This window comes from Quercus suber, unplaced genomic scaffold (assembly GCF_002906115.3).
Source record: "Quercus suber isolate HL8 unplaced genomic scaffold, Cork oak 2.0 scaffold_399, whole genome shotgun sequence".
Taxonomy (NCBI): Eukaryota; Viridiplantae; Streptophyta; class Magnoliopsida; order Fagales; family Fagaceae; genus Quercus; species Quercus suber.
The window spans coordinates 387,253-402,703 of record NW_027069850.1 but is presented as its reverse complement, the minus strand read 5'-3'; positions in this window follow the sequence as shown (position 1 = coordinate 402,703).

The following is a 15,451-nucleotide window of genomic DNA, read 5'->3' as shown; positions in this document are numbered from 1 at the left end:
TCAAATTCGTTGTATACCCATGTGTATATGTATCTACTTTCATTTTCATTTTTTATGCAATTTTTTTTAAAAAATTTTAAAACTTTTAAATGAATAACACATGCACGTACATATTCCAAATCATATACAATCAGTCCGTCCATGTATTAATAATTATGCTCTTAATTGAGTTATTAAAGTGTCTAATTTAAGATTCAATCATGGAAGAAAGGCCTAATTTGATAAAAATTTGTTTATGTGACTTGTAGTTAACTGATTGTACACCTAAGCGGTGACATAAAAGAACTTATTATCCCTTCGTCTCATTCATTTAGGGCACGTTTGATAGACTGTAATAGATACTGTAATGTAATAGATATTCCTATGACATAACTATTCGGTTGTTTGGTTATGTTTTTATTACAATGAATAGTTATTCTTTATGAATAGCTATTCTTCAAAATGAGGAATAATTATTCCTTATCAAAAGTACTGAATATCTATTCATTCACCTTATGTAATAATTTTTTTTTTTTAAATTCCTAAAAAACCATTAGTTGTCACATCTTAAAAGGAAAGAAAATAAATATTCCTTGTTATTAATTATTATCTCTATTTTGAACACCTTAAAATAAGTATATTTTAAAAAATTTGACTTAAAAATGATTTAATTAGACATTCTTTTTATACTCTACTAAATTGTGGATGTATATTCAGAATTTTATTCCTAATGGTCACAAAACTAATGAATAGTAATATTTATTACATTCCAACTTAATATATTCCTTATAATACTTATTCCTATTCCCATGTAATAATCATTACAGTGTACCAAACGTGCCCTAAATTTTTATTAATACTTTTTGTATAGGGGAAAAAAAAAATACAACAAGATTTGAACTTATAATGTCTTCTCCATGAATAATTATTTTTTACCAATAGGACAAGACATCAATTAATTTCATTTTGATTTAGATAGAATTTAAATTCAAATTCTTTATTTGATGACAAGAAACTTCACAAACTAAGCTAATTAAAAGTAGCCTTGTTTTCATAATCAAATGACTATATGTCACTCACTGGTAGAAAACCAGGGGTGGCGCTACGTTGTAGTTAGGGGGTTTAAATGAACCCCCTGACCTAAAATTATATATATATATATATATATATATAATATTAAAAAAAATTTGAACCCCTGCAATACTTGGCAAAGAGAGACTAACAATCTTATTTTTGAAGGTGATACAATTAATGTTGTCCTTCCCTTTTAATCAACCTCTTGTACTGCTCACTGATCAATCGAACCACTTTTTGCTGACATTAGACCCCTTTTGCATAGTTTTATAAACAGTGAACCATGTTTTTAGGGAATCAAACATGCTAGCTCATTCAATTGCATATAGGTTCTCTCTTGTAATGCTGTTTTGGACCAAGATGATCTCCACCATTTTGAGAAGGGTTTTGAGCTCTAGTGATGAAGATTGAATGCTTTTCCTAGTTAAAAAGGTTCTAGTATTACTTATAAAAAAACAAGATGAGAGCAAAATTAGAAGATTGTATACGGCTGGATGACATTATATAATGCTATGTATTTTAAGGCTATAGTTTTCTGTGAAATTTATGTGTGAAAAAAATTGAATTTTCTCTCACCAAAAATGGTATGAGGTTTTGACCATAATGATGCTTCTTCATGCACATGTCACGTTCAGGCATTGTGAAAGTTGTCTTAATTGACCTAAAGAACCTAGGAGCTGGAGGAACGGTGGCCTTTAGAAAGAAAGAAAAACTACGCCATTAACAGACAGCTGTTACAAGCAGTATTATTAAAAAAAAAAAAANTAACACATGCACGTACATATTCCAAATCATATACAATCAGTCCGTCCATGTATTAATAATTATGCTCTTAATTGAGTTATTAAAGTGTCTAATTTAAGATTCAATCATGGAAGAAAGGTCTAATTTGATAAAAAAAATTTTATGTGACTTGTAGTTAACTGATTGTGCACCTAAGCGGTGACATAAAAGAACTTATTATCCCTTCGTCTCATTCATTTAGGGCACGTTTGGTAAACTGTAATAGATACTGTAATGTAATAGATATTCCTATGACATAACTATTCGGTTGTTTGGTTATGTTTTTATTACAATGAATAGTTATTCTTTATGAATAGCTATTCTTCAAAATGAGGAATAATTATTCCTTATCAAAAGTACTGAATATCTATTCATTCACCTTATGTAATAATTTTTTTTTTTAAAATTCCTAAAAAACCATTAGTTGTCATATCTTCAAAAGGAAAGAAAATAAATATTCCTTGTTATTAATTATTATCTCTATTTTGAACACCTTAAAATAAGTATATTTTAAAAAATTTGACTTAAAAATGATTTAATTAGACCTTCTTTTTATACTCTACTAAATTGTGGATGTATATTCAGAATTTTATTCCTAATGGTCACAAAACTAATGAATAGTAATATTTATTACATTCCAACTTAATATATTCCTTATAATACTTATTCCTATTCCTATGTAATAATCATTACAATATACCAAATGTGCCCTAAATTTTTATTAATACTTTTTGTATAGGGGGAAAAAAAATACAACAAGATTTGAACTTATAATGTCTTCTCCATGAATAATTATTTTTTACCATTAGGACAAGACATCAATTAATTTCATTTTGATTTAGATAGAATTTAAATTCAAATTCTTTATTTGATGACAAGAAACTTCACAAACTAAGCTAATTAAAAGTAGCCTTGTTTTCATAATCAAATGACTATATGTCACTCGCTGGTAGAAAACCAGGGGTGGCGCTACGTTGTAGTTAGGGGGTTTAAATGAACCCCCTGACCTGAAATTATATATATATATATATATCTATATATAAAATGTTAAAAAAAAAATTTGAACCCCTGCAATACAAATTTGCACACCCTCACTTGAACGGTTGAACCTGGCCTTTTTTTTTTTTAGCCCAGCATAAACTTCAAAAAAAAAAAAAAAATCCAACAGCAAATTTTTGGTCTTTAATCTTAGAATAAAAAGCCTATAAATCAAAATTTGAAAAATCATAAAAAAAAAAGGGGACCATAAAACCTAAGATCTGCTGCTGCGTTACTTGCGTAGACGCTGCCCCAAAATCTCCATGCTTCTTCTTCACTATCCAACCCAAAGGAAAAGGCTGCTTCACACAGCCGCTAAAAAAAAAAAAAAAAAAAAAAAAAAACCAACAACAACAACAACAACAACGACGACGACGACAACATTCAAAGTTTTCTTATTGTAGTGTCAACAACAACGAATCTTTAACTTTTAAAATTTTAGGATCCATTATGGGATCTCAATCAACTAATCATGATTATTGTTATGTGATTCTAAAGAAATAATTCAATGTGATTCATACTCTCATAATTGAGTATGAATCACATTGAATCAAATGCAACTAGTAAACACTTCATCAAAAAACTTTATAAAAAAAAAATGCAACTAGTAAGCACTTGCTAAATCACATAATTCGATCCCAATAAAAAAGGGTGGTTGATACTGTCTTAAGTTTTAGGCAATTTATGATCGTGTTGCACTTTTTGGGAGTCAAAATTCAGGAAGGACTTTGTCTAATCCAGTCATTAATATCTTCTTTCTTAAGACAAATTTGATTGATATGGCCCGAAAGAAATGAAAATTTTATGAAAATATCATTTCACTTTTGCTCTGTTTAATTAGAAGTAAAATATTTTTAGATGTTTGGTTTGACAAATAAATTTTTTCAAGTTAACCACAAAAACCAATGGTTTAAGACCAAAGTTGTTGGTGCCATAAGTCAAATGACTGGACTATTGGAACTGATAATTAGAGCGGTGGCTTTGGTGATACTGCCAACGATCACTATTGAAGCGATATCTTTGGTGACCAGACCGTTAACACCAATTGATGAAACAATGTCTTTGGCTACCAGACCTTTGGCACTAGTTAAGGTGTGGCTTCTTTGGCCATTGGACTGCTAACATTGGTCACTGGTGTGATGTCTCCAGCTATTGAACTGTTGTCACCGGTTGCTAGAGTGGAGTCATCAACCATCGAACTGTGGCACCGGTCATAGGAGTGGAGTCTTTGAACATCAGACTGGCACCACTAGTCGCTGAGCGAAGTCATTGGACTCTGAATTGCTATTACTATTCACCGGAGCGAAGTCTTTGGCCACCAAACTGCTGACATTGGTCATTGGAGTGGTGTCTCTAGCCACTAGATTAGTGACCTAGTGACCAGATAGGAAAGGAGAAGCCACTGTGTGTTTTTGGAAAATGTTTTACCAAATTTTCAAAAGTAAAACATTTTACAACTTTTTATATAGGGTTTTATGGTTAACAAAAAATATTTTACAAGTTTGACCATATTTTACTTGCAAACAAATACTTGAAAATGAGAAATATTTTATTTCAAAACCAACGGAGTGTAAATTGAAAGCATATCATATATATAGAGAAAACTGAATTAATTAATTTACAAAATAGGCATGTAAGAGATTGAGAGGAAGAGATTATCATAGGTGTTAATTGTGGAAATATTTTTGATGAACTAGACGGAAATTGTACAATTGTAAAATATTGTAATTTAAGTTAACCTTCCGTTTATTTTGCTATCAAATATGTTTTCCTTCATTTTACTTTATTTTTTTCATTCTATAATTTGGTCAAATTTGATATTACTTTTCATTAACCGTAAAATCTTTTGTAAAAATTTGGTAAAATACCTATAAAAAAAATTTGGTAAAGTATTTTACAAAAATTCCTAGTGGTTAGAGCTGTCGATGGTGGCTAGGAGATACCGACTTTAGTGATTTGTGCTTGAAAATATTTACAGCATCCTAAACATTTAAAAAGGTTTTTACTGAAAATATTATTAAATGTTAAGTCTTTTACTAAAAACATCTTATAGTTATCATTGGTACTTGATGTCAAACTCTCACAATTAATTTGACCGATAATTGTACAACTGTACAAATCATCCTGAAGTGTTTAACTTGTGCAAGTCAGTTTTTGAAGGGCTACTCAATCAACACTACCATTGTATGTGCATCTAAGCACGGTGTGAAATTCCTTGCTACTGTTACTAAAGCGAATGACAAATTTTCAATCTTCAAGTTCTGCTTTTCTACACTTATTAATCCTCAGATTGTGTAATTTATGGGCTTTTACATTCCCTTATCAGCTTATCTTCTTGACCTGGCTGACCTCACAGCAGATTAATGACATAGCTGAAGTCTAGGTACAACCCTACGCCTGACTTTGTTCGGCTAAGTAGGGGGTCTACAGAAATATCCCTCTAGATTTGTGAAATCTTGCTGATTTTTTTTTGTCAAAGTTTGAGATAGTATATATGTAACATAAAGAAAATATTAGAAAAAAAAAAAAAAACACAGAAACAATAAATATGGTTCGGTCACTAAGATCTATGTCCACAACACCAAAGGCCAAATGTATACTTCATTCACTTAATTGATAATACATTACAAAAGAACCCATATTTATAATGGAATGTACAAAATTTTAAAATAGGTCAATGATTGATTTATTCTAAATAATCAATTCCATGCTTTTTTTTCTTCAATTTGTGGAGAGTAAATCATACTTTCCAACATTTTTTTTGTCCATTAAAAAGCTTTCCGGAGCACTTTAAAGAATAACAATAATTTTTTAGAAGAATCCAAATGGTTTGGAGTAAATAATGTCATGTGTATAAGTATCTACTGGAGATTAGGGATATGAGTATATCCCAATCGTAAGGTTCAATTATAAGTAGTAAAATTCTTTTTGAGGTTAGGGTTATCCTTCATAGTAGTTTTTATTATGAATGCATTCATAGTTTTTTCACTTTGTCACCATATACTCATGTTATTTCCTTTATTATTTTATTTGGTGACTTGTTAAATCTATGGTTATTTTTTGAAAATCAATTTGAATACATAATTGGTTAATTTTTGAAGTTGATTAAATTCCACTTAAAATCAACTAAGGGGTCAAAATTTATTTTCAACATTTATGTCTTATATGGATATTTTTGTTTTGTTTTTTTCCTTTTTCTTTTTGTGTGAATACATTTTCACTAGATTGAAAGTACAAGAGGTCATCCTTCGGGACTACTTCATGATCACTACAAATAGGAGCATGGGAAATTTTGTATATGGTTCGGTTTGCAAAGCCATAGAAGATCCATCTGATTAGAGAGAGAGGGAGGGGGGGGGGGGGGGGGGTGTTGAGGAAGTGAAGACTCCATGAAATTAGGATTTCACTAATGAGAGGCAAAATTATTGAAAACCCATTTGGATTTGGTGGTGTAAAGTCCAATATTTGATGGTCACGGGCCAAACAACGATCACCTAGGTTTTAGTCTTTTATAATTCGTAGATGGTATAGACCCATCAAGAGTTTGTTTAATAGGCATTTCATGAGGAATCCTGAATTGGTATGGTTTTATTGATATTCTTGTTGGGACAAATATTAAAATGATTAATTGGACCATGTGGAAAGTGAGACCTGTAGGATTGCCAACCAACAATGGGCTAAAGCTCTTTAAATAAAGACAAAAGGAATAAATCCATTGGGGAAAGAAAGCAATTATCTTGAGTTGATTTGCTTAAAGGAACACGTGAGCAGCACATGGAAGTAGGTTTGCTTAAAGAACCCTAAGACTACTATTATAAGACAAGCAGGGACACAAGTTGAAAGATCGCTAAAAGCATGGCACAGCCACCTCTGATGATGCGTGAATCGTTAGTCTTGTAGGTTCGTCTAGATGGTGCGAATCCTCGTCACTATTCCTGCAAATGTAGAATAAAAGCTCTCCTAAGGTGGTCATCGGTGTGGTGTTTGCCTCAACATCTCCGATGTCAAAGTTAGTGTATAGAAGCTTTTTGAGAGAAATAAGAAAGTTCTAAATATTAGAGATATCTGTGTAAGAGTATTTTGGGTGAAATTATGTACCTTGTTTGCCTCTGGTCAGTGTGTATATATAGATTCATAGTTTCTAGCCATTGGGGCCTTAATTGTGGCTTTAGTACTCTTTCCGTAATGCCTCAGGGCTTATTAACACGGGCTTTGATGAGCCTCCAACGGTCTAACAACTAATTGGTAACTATTCGAAGTATTGAATCGCCTTATTAATGACTCGCCTGCCTTCATCATGTTGTGTCAAGGTGGACGAGTATATTTGATGAGGCCGTCCAGGAAAGGAGAGTTTGTGGTCCGATCAGCTGCCCCCTAGGTTTTGTGGTTGTCGTGGCGTGTCATGACGACGCCAAAAGATGAAAGGTTTTGCCAGACATGGCTCTTGGGTATTGGTCCACATTTAATGTGTAGTGACGGGCCACACGCATCGTGGCCACGTGGCGTGTTCTGACCGGTGGAGTTAATGCCCCACTTGTGTGACTCTTGGTTTCCCCTAAAATTCAGTTTTTTATGCCTACTTTTTAAACTTCCTCTCTTTCTTTTTGCCCCTTCACTTTTTCTACTCTTTCTTAATCATTGCTCTGTGCTCCTTCTTCTCCAATCCGCTCTGCGATTTTCTTTAAGCTTTTACTTCTGTGGTTGCTTCCTTTGAGGTATGTCTCTCTTTCCCTTTTCCTTTGCTTTTTATGGCGTAGATAGATTGTGTTGGCTCCTGATTACCATTTTTTTTTTTTTTTGGCTTTTAGGATTATCCTCTCTTTTTCTTTGTTTTCTAGGTTTCCATGGTTAGTAGCTCTAGGTAAGGATAGCTTGCCCCTCAATTTCATTCCTTTTTGCACGTTTGGAGGGATCTTTAGGTGTTTTCCCGAACATTGAAAACTTTGTCTTTGAGGGTAGTAGTTTAAGTGTTGCATTGGCTAATTTGCTCCCCTTGCTCCGTTAGTCAATTGATTGGTTTGAGGGTTTAGCGAGGGAGCGAGAAGCAATGTCTGAGGTGAGATCTAGTGAGCTTGAGACAGGGTTGTCATCTAGCGACGATCCTGTGGAGTGGAGGGGATACCACAGTCTCCGTCCTTCGGGAGGTTAGGCTTTCTCTTATCTGGGAGGAGTGTAGCCTAAATGTTGAGATTCTCTCTAGGTTTGGCAATAGGTTTCAATTTCTTGAGAGGGTTAGGGTTCTTCTTCCTCGAAAAAAGGAACGAGCTTATCATTTTTCCCCGGGGAGGTGTGCTTCTACAAGGCTGCCTTCCTGAGCGGGCTCATATTCCCCGTCCACCCCTTCATCATGGAGCTTTTAAACCACTTCAAAATTGCTCCTGGCAACTTATGCCGAACTCCTGGAGGATAATGGTTAGCTGTATGGAGATATGGCTAGCCACCCACTGAGGGAGATATGATCAGGCTTGACGAGTTCACCTACTTGTATCATTTGAAAGAATTCAAGGAATATGGGTACTACGAGCTAGTGCCTTGGGTTGGGAAGCTAGGATCGTTAGGGGCTTGCCCTCATCGTTTTGATATGGAAGTCCCGGTTCTTTTTTGTCTCCGGGGATGAGTAGGAGACCCTCTCTGGCAAAGTTTGGGGAATGTCCCTAGGTTGTTCCGTCGGTGGGGAACCCGAGTCTAGGTGCATCGCCTCTCCGCCTGTCATTCGTCATTATTATTTTTATTTTTTCTAACACACATTTTTGTCATTATTAACTTTCTAGCTTGTTGTCTTGTGCATAGTTAAGAGACGGCCAAATTTAAGAGCAGATATAGGCAATGTGTTTGAAGTAACATCGAGTAGCAAGCAAGGACGATTGAAGACTTTTGACGATTTAGTTGACCCTCGGACTTTAGCTCATTCATTACCTTAGTCAGAGCCTCCGCTTTCATCCTACGAACTATAGAAATTGAGGGAAAAAGAGTAAGTGTTTGTTAAATTCGTCATTGCTACTCCTTTCCTTTTTTTTTTTTTTTTTTTTTTTTTTAATTTTTTTTAATTTTTAATTTTTTTAACAAGTGTTTTGTTGCAAGGATGATGACCAAATTTAGCTAGGGGATGTATGTGAAGATGAGGGGTGAGAAGAATGAACCTCTCTCCAGCATCGGGAAGAGGACGGTGTGGGTAGTGGAGAAGGGTGTCTCCGTCACTCCTCTTGCCCCCCTTATTGAACCCTTGAGGACGGCCTCCCTGGCTACCTTAGTAGAAGAAATCACTCCTATCTGGAAGAAGCCTTGTGTGGACGACAAGGGGAAGGACAAGGCCAATTCTCGTTCATCCATTGTTTTTGACAATGTTGGCATTGCGCTGGTGAGGGCGTATGAGTCTTTTTCTATTGAGGAGCTGAAGGTCTTCTCAGGCGTGCCCTCTCATGAGATTATGGGTCGTCACATCAACAAACTCGTCCAGGTATTGTACTTATGCAATTTTACCCTTTTAGTTTTCTTTCTCCTTTTGCATCATCTTGAATTCTGGATTTCCTTCTTAGGTGTTAGGGGAGAGTCTTCACATTACTTTTGAGTACCTTACTCACAAAGCCAAAATTGTGTCGGTAGTGTCCAGGGTGGAGGCTCTGGAGGCAAAAAATTCTAAGTTGAAGAAGGATCTCATTGTTGTTATGGACGAGACCAACACCATTAAGGAGAAGGCCAAGGCTTTGGGGGATGAGCTCAGAGCAGAGAGACAGCTCACCCTGGAGAAAGATGAGCAACTCCAAACTATGAAGGAGAAGGTGAAGACTGTTACTGCCAAGGCCATCGAGGCTTTCCAACAAATTGAGGAGTACAACATTGTACTCTTCAGCTGGTACTACAAGGGCTTTGAGCTCCTTCGTCGGTATCTGGTCAAACACCCCTCTAGAGTAGACTTGTAGAATTTGGACATGGAAGTGGTTGACCAGGAGATGGTAGAAGATGAGGCCTTCAAATCCAGTGCTCCTGCTGAAGATGCTCCTGGGGATGCTCCTTTGCCTCCTTAAAATGGTGATGATATGGCCATTGCTTGAACCTGCCTTATGTTTGCCTTTTTTTTTTTTTGTAATTTTTTTTTTTGGTACCCAGTGTGTTTTGGGCTTTTTGATTCTACTTTCAGAACAATATTTTCATTCTAATTTAAGAACAATATTTTTGTCCAATGTTTATGGGCTTTTAATTATAATATTGAAACAATGCGGGTTGCCCGTTGTTTTTGGGCCTTCAATTATATCAGTAATTTTGAGTTTACTTGTTTTCGTTCCTGCTTTGTGTGATACTTAGTGACTGCATGTGGTCTCTATTTGCTTCATCATTCTATGTCAGAACTTACATTGTTGTTACTTAGTTAAAATTTTCATTGTGACCCATACTCACTGAAGGGGTCTTGATCCGTTAGTAACTTACATCCGTTAAGGCAGAATTTTGCTATTTAGCCAATTTTTGTGACTTATACCCATTGAAGGAATTTTGTCATTCTTTGGCTTTGTTAGTAACTTACATCCGTCTAGGCGGAATCTTGCTATTTAGCTAATTTTTTGTGACTTATACCCATTAAAGGGATTTTGTCATTCTTTGGCTTCGTCAGTAACTTACATTCATCTAGGCGGAATATTGTTACTTAGCCAATTTTTTGTGACTTACACCCATTAAAGGGATTTTGTCATTCTTTGACTTTGTCAGTAACTTACATCTGTCTCGGCGGAATCTTGTTACTTAGTCAATTTTTTGTGACTTATAACCATTAAAGGGATTTTGTCATTTTTTGGCTTCGTCAATAACTTACATCCGTCTAGGCAGAATCTTATTACTTAGCCAATTTTTATTTTATTTTATTTTATTTTTTTACGCGCATCATATTGGCTGAATAGTTATTTTATTGCTTTATTTCATATATGAATTCATTCATTGGCTACATCTATTGATGGTATTGTTTCAAATGCTCAATATTCTATGGTCGTGGCAGTTTCCTCCTGTCTAACGTCTCCAGGTGATAGCTGCCTTGCCCAGAGTAATGGGTGACTGTAGGATCCTTCCTAGGTTGGACCGAGCTTCCCCTAAGTTGGGTTCTTAATGGAAGGCGTGACTTTGCGTAGGACGATGTCTTCAATATTAAGTCGTCTGAGTTTCACCCTTCTATTGTAGTACTCGAACATCTTCTGTTGATACTTTGTCATCTTGCAGGCTGCTTCATCTCTAGATTCGTCCAATCAATCCAAGTTGACTTTCAGTTGATCGTCATTGCTGCCTTCATGGAAACTTCTCGTCTCAAGCTTGTGATTCTTACTTTGACTGGAATTACTGTTTTGGTGCCATAAGTGAGATTGAAGGGGGTCTCTCTTGTTGGGGTTTTTGCTGTAGTCCTGTATGCCCACAAAACGTTAGGCAGCTCTTTCGGCCATGCGCCCTTTGCTTCGTCCAACCGAGCCTTGATGATCTTAAGTAGGATCCTGTTTGTCACTTCTGTCTTGCCGTTAGCCTAGGGGTGACTAGGGGATGAGAACTGGTTCTTGATTCCTAGCCCCGAGCAGAATTCCCTGAAATCTTAACTATCAAATTGTCACCTGTTGTCTGATATGATCGTTTGTGGTATCCCGAATCGGTAGATTATGTTCTTCCATACAAAGTTCTGGACCTTCGCCTCCGTTATGGTTGATAGTGCCTTTGTTTCAACCCATTTTGTATAACAATCAATGGCAACTAGTAAAAATTTTACCTGTCTTTTATCTTGGGGTAATAGGCTGATGATGTTAAGTTCCCACTAAGAAAACGGCCATGGGAAGGATATTGTCAGTAGTTTTTCAGATGAGATGCACTGGGCGTTTCCCAACCTCTGGCATTTATCGCATTTCTTGATGAACTCCTTTGTGTCTTTTTGCAGGGTAGGCCAAAAGTAATCCATTCGGATAACTTTGCTAATTAGGGATCTAGGGCCAGCATGATCTTTGAAATTCCTTCGCGGATCTCCTTCAGAATATATTTGGCCTCCTCCTTGTTGACACACCTCTGGTAGTGCATGGAGAAGCCTCTCTTGTACAAGGTATCGTTCAAGATCGTGAACCTTGCTGCTCTCTTCCTAACCTTCCTTACTTTTTCGATGTCCTATGGGAGCCATCTGTCCTGAAGGAAGGATAAGATTTGGGTCATCCAGCTAATTTTGCTCTGGATTGTGAAGGTGTGAACTTCTTCAATACTAGGGTGTCTCTAAACTTCCATCTCTAGGTCTTTACTCATTGGTCTTGCTTTTGACGACGACTGTTTCACCAACTCGTCTGCCCCCACATTCTGACTTATGGGGATCTGTGTGAACTCTATTTGGTCAAACTCTTGTGTCAAAAGCTTCGTCAACTTCAGGTATTTTTGCATCCTCTCCTCCTTTGCTTCGAATTCCCCTTTTATCTGGCCTATGACGAGCTTTGAGTCGCTCTGGAGGAGCAAGTTTTTCACTCCTAGCGCTTTCTCGACCCTTAATCCTGTTAATACTCCTTCATATTTAGCTTCATTGTTTGTGGTCGGGAATGCGAACTGAACTCCATACTTGAGTGTCTCTCCTTTGGAGGTAATGATAATGATCCCTACTTCGCCCCTCTTTTGTACTAACAAACCGTCAGTCTGAATCATCCATCTTTCTACCTCGTCCGTATCCCGCTCCTCGTCAGGGACTGTAAATTCAACGATGAAATCTACTAGTACTTGTGCCTTAATAGCTGTCCTGGGAGGTATTCTATGTCGAATTGGCTGAGCTCTATAGCCCACTGGATCATCCTTCTCACAGCCTCGAGCTTGTTCATTGCTTTCTTTATAGGTTGGTCCATTATCACTAAGATAGGATTTGCCTGGAAATAAGGGCGCAGCTTGCGTGAAGCGACAATCAAAGCAAATGCAATTTTCTTTATTCATGGGTATTTGGCTTCTACCCCCTGGAAGGCCTGGTTGACATAGTAGACTGGGAGCTGTCTTCTATTCTCTTCTCGAATCAAGGCATTACTCACATCTGTAGTTGACATTGCTAAGTATAAATATAGGTTTTCTCCCTCATTTGATGGACTTAAGAGGGGTGGATTGCTCAGGTACTGCTTGAGTTCCTGGAAGGCTTTCTCACACTCGCTCGTCCAAACAAAGGCCTATTTTAATGTCTTGAAGAAAGGCAGGCATTTATCAGTTGCTTTCGAGATGAACCTGTTGAGCTTTGCTATCTTTCTTGTAAGCTTCTAGACTTCCTTTACGGTCTTGGGTGACGCCATTTCCAGTATGGCTCGTACCTTCTCTGGGTTTACTTCTATCTCCTTTGGGATACCATGAACCCTAAGAACTTTCCTAATGCCACACTAAAAGCGCACTTGCTGGGGTTTAGCTTCATTTGATATTGTCTAAGTGTCATGAATGTCTCTTGGAGGTCGTCCAGGTGAGTAGACTCTTCTTTACTCTTGACGAGCATGTCGTCCATATACACTTCCATGTTCCTCCTGATCTGTTTACTAAACATCTTGTTGACTAACCTTTGGTAGATTGCTCTTGCATTTTTCAGCTCAAAGGGCATCACCTTGTAGTAGTAGAGCCCTTGGCCCGTGATGAATGCTGTTTTTTTCTTAGTCTTCCTTTGCCAGTTTTATCTGGTTGTACCCCGAAAATGTGTCCATAAAAGTCAGAAGCTTGTGCCCTGCTGTGGAATCCATTATCTGATCTATCCTCAGCAGGGGGAAGCTGTCCTTTAGGTAGGCCTTGTTCAAGTTTGTGAAGTTCACCCACATCCTCCATTTCCCATTTACCTTCTTCACGAGGACGATGTTGGCCAGCCAGTCCGGGTAGTAGACCTCACAGATAAAGCTTGTTGTTAGTAGCTTATCTACTTCGTCCATGATCACCTGGTTCTGTTCTGGAGCAAACACTTGTCATCTCCGCTGGACGGGCTTTTTCTCGGGGTCCACATCTAACTTGTGTTAGATAATCTCGAAGGATATGCCCGACATATACTCGTGGCTCCAGGTGAAAATGTCCAGGTTCTCCTTGAGGAACTGGACTAGCTTCTTCTTCATGTTTGGACTTATGGTCGGCCCTATTCTGGTGGTCTTCATTGGCTCTCCGTCTACCAGCTCCACAGTTTCTAGGGTTTCCACCTTCTTCTCTTCCTTTTCCTCGATCATCCAAGTATGGTTTTCCTTGGCTATCAACACTGCTTGTAGCACTCCCTAGCTAGTACTTGATCTCCTTTTACTTTGCCTACACCATTTTTTGTTGGAATTTCACCTCCAGGCAATAAGTGGACGTGACTGTCTTCCAGCGGTTGAGTGTGGGCCTCCCAATGATCATATTGTATGAAGAGGGACAATCTATCACCAGGAAATCCAACTGACGAGTTAGTTATCGCGGATAAGATCCTACTGTGATTGTTAACGTCACTATGCCTTTGGGATACACCCTGTCCCCACTGAAGCTGACAAGAGGGGGACTCAAAAGGGCACAGTCTTCCTAGATCTAGCTTCAACTGTTGAAAAGTAGAAAGGTAGATGATGTCTGCGGAGCTGCCATTATCCACGAGGATTCTCCTAATGTTAAACCCTTCTATTGTGAGCATTATGACCAAGGGGTCGTCATGAGGTTGCTTCACTCCTCTGGCATCTTCTTCAGAGAAAAACATGTCTTTGTTTATTCGTCTTTGTTTCAAAGGGGTATTTTGTGGACGCTGTTCACTTGCCTCTGATATGACTTTTTGAGGGATTTGAACGAACCTCCTGTGGATGGCCTGCTTGTGATCGTCTGTATCTCCCCAATCACACTTGGCGGACATTGGGACGTATGGTCCTCGTCCCTTAGTGAGGCTTCATGCTTGTCCTTGTCATCGTCCCTAGACCTACTAGGTTCTCCCTTCTTCATAAACCTCTGCAGTTTCCCTTTTCGTATGAGCTCCTCTATCTACTCCTTCAGGTCTCTGCAATCCTCTATGTAAAGGTTGTGATCCTTGTAGAAATAGCAATACTTCTTCTTATCACGCACGTTGGGCAACGAATGTAATGGCCTAGGCTATTTGAGGTAGTGCTCATCTTCAATTTGCTCTAAAATTTTGTTAATAGGCATAACTAAAGGAGTAAATTTTACCATCGAGGAGCTTTTTCGTCTTTCCTTTTACCCCCATCTTTAGTCTGACGATCTGAGTGCTTCCTTTTCTGTCCTTTTCGGTCCTCTTCTTTCCTTCCTTTTTCATTAGTTTTCTCTACGTCTTTTATCGCGGCTAACGCGTTTTTGGTATTCATGTACTTTTGTGCTTTCAAGAGCATTTCTACCATTGTTTTTGGAGGATTCTTCATGAGTGAGACCACGAACTCCTTGGATTTCAATCTAGCTTTAAAGGTTGTTAGCTACAACTTGTCATCAGCTTCGTTTACCTCTAAAGTTTCTCGAGTGAAACGCTTCACGTATGATCTCAAGGTCTCCTTCTCTCCCTGTTTGATGATGAGTAAGTGATATACTGGCCTTCTCGGGTGCTGTCCTTGGATGAAGTGGCGTAGGAAGAAACTGCTCAACTGCTCAACTGCTTGAAGCTGTCAATGGACAATGTTGG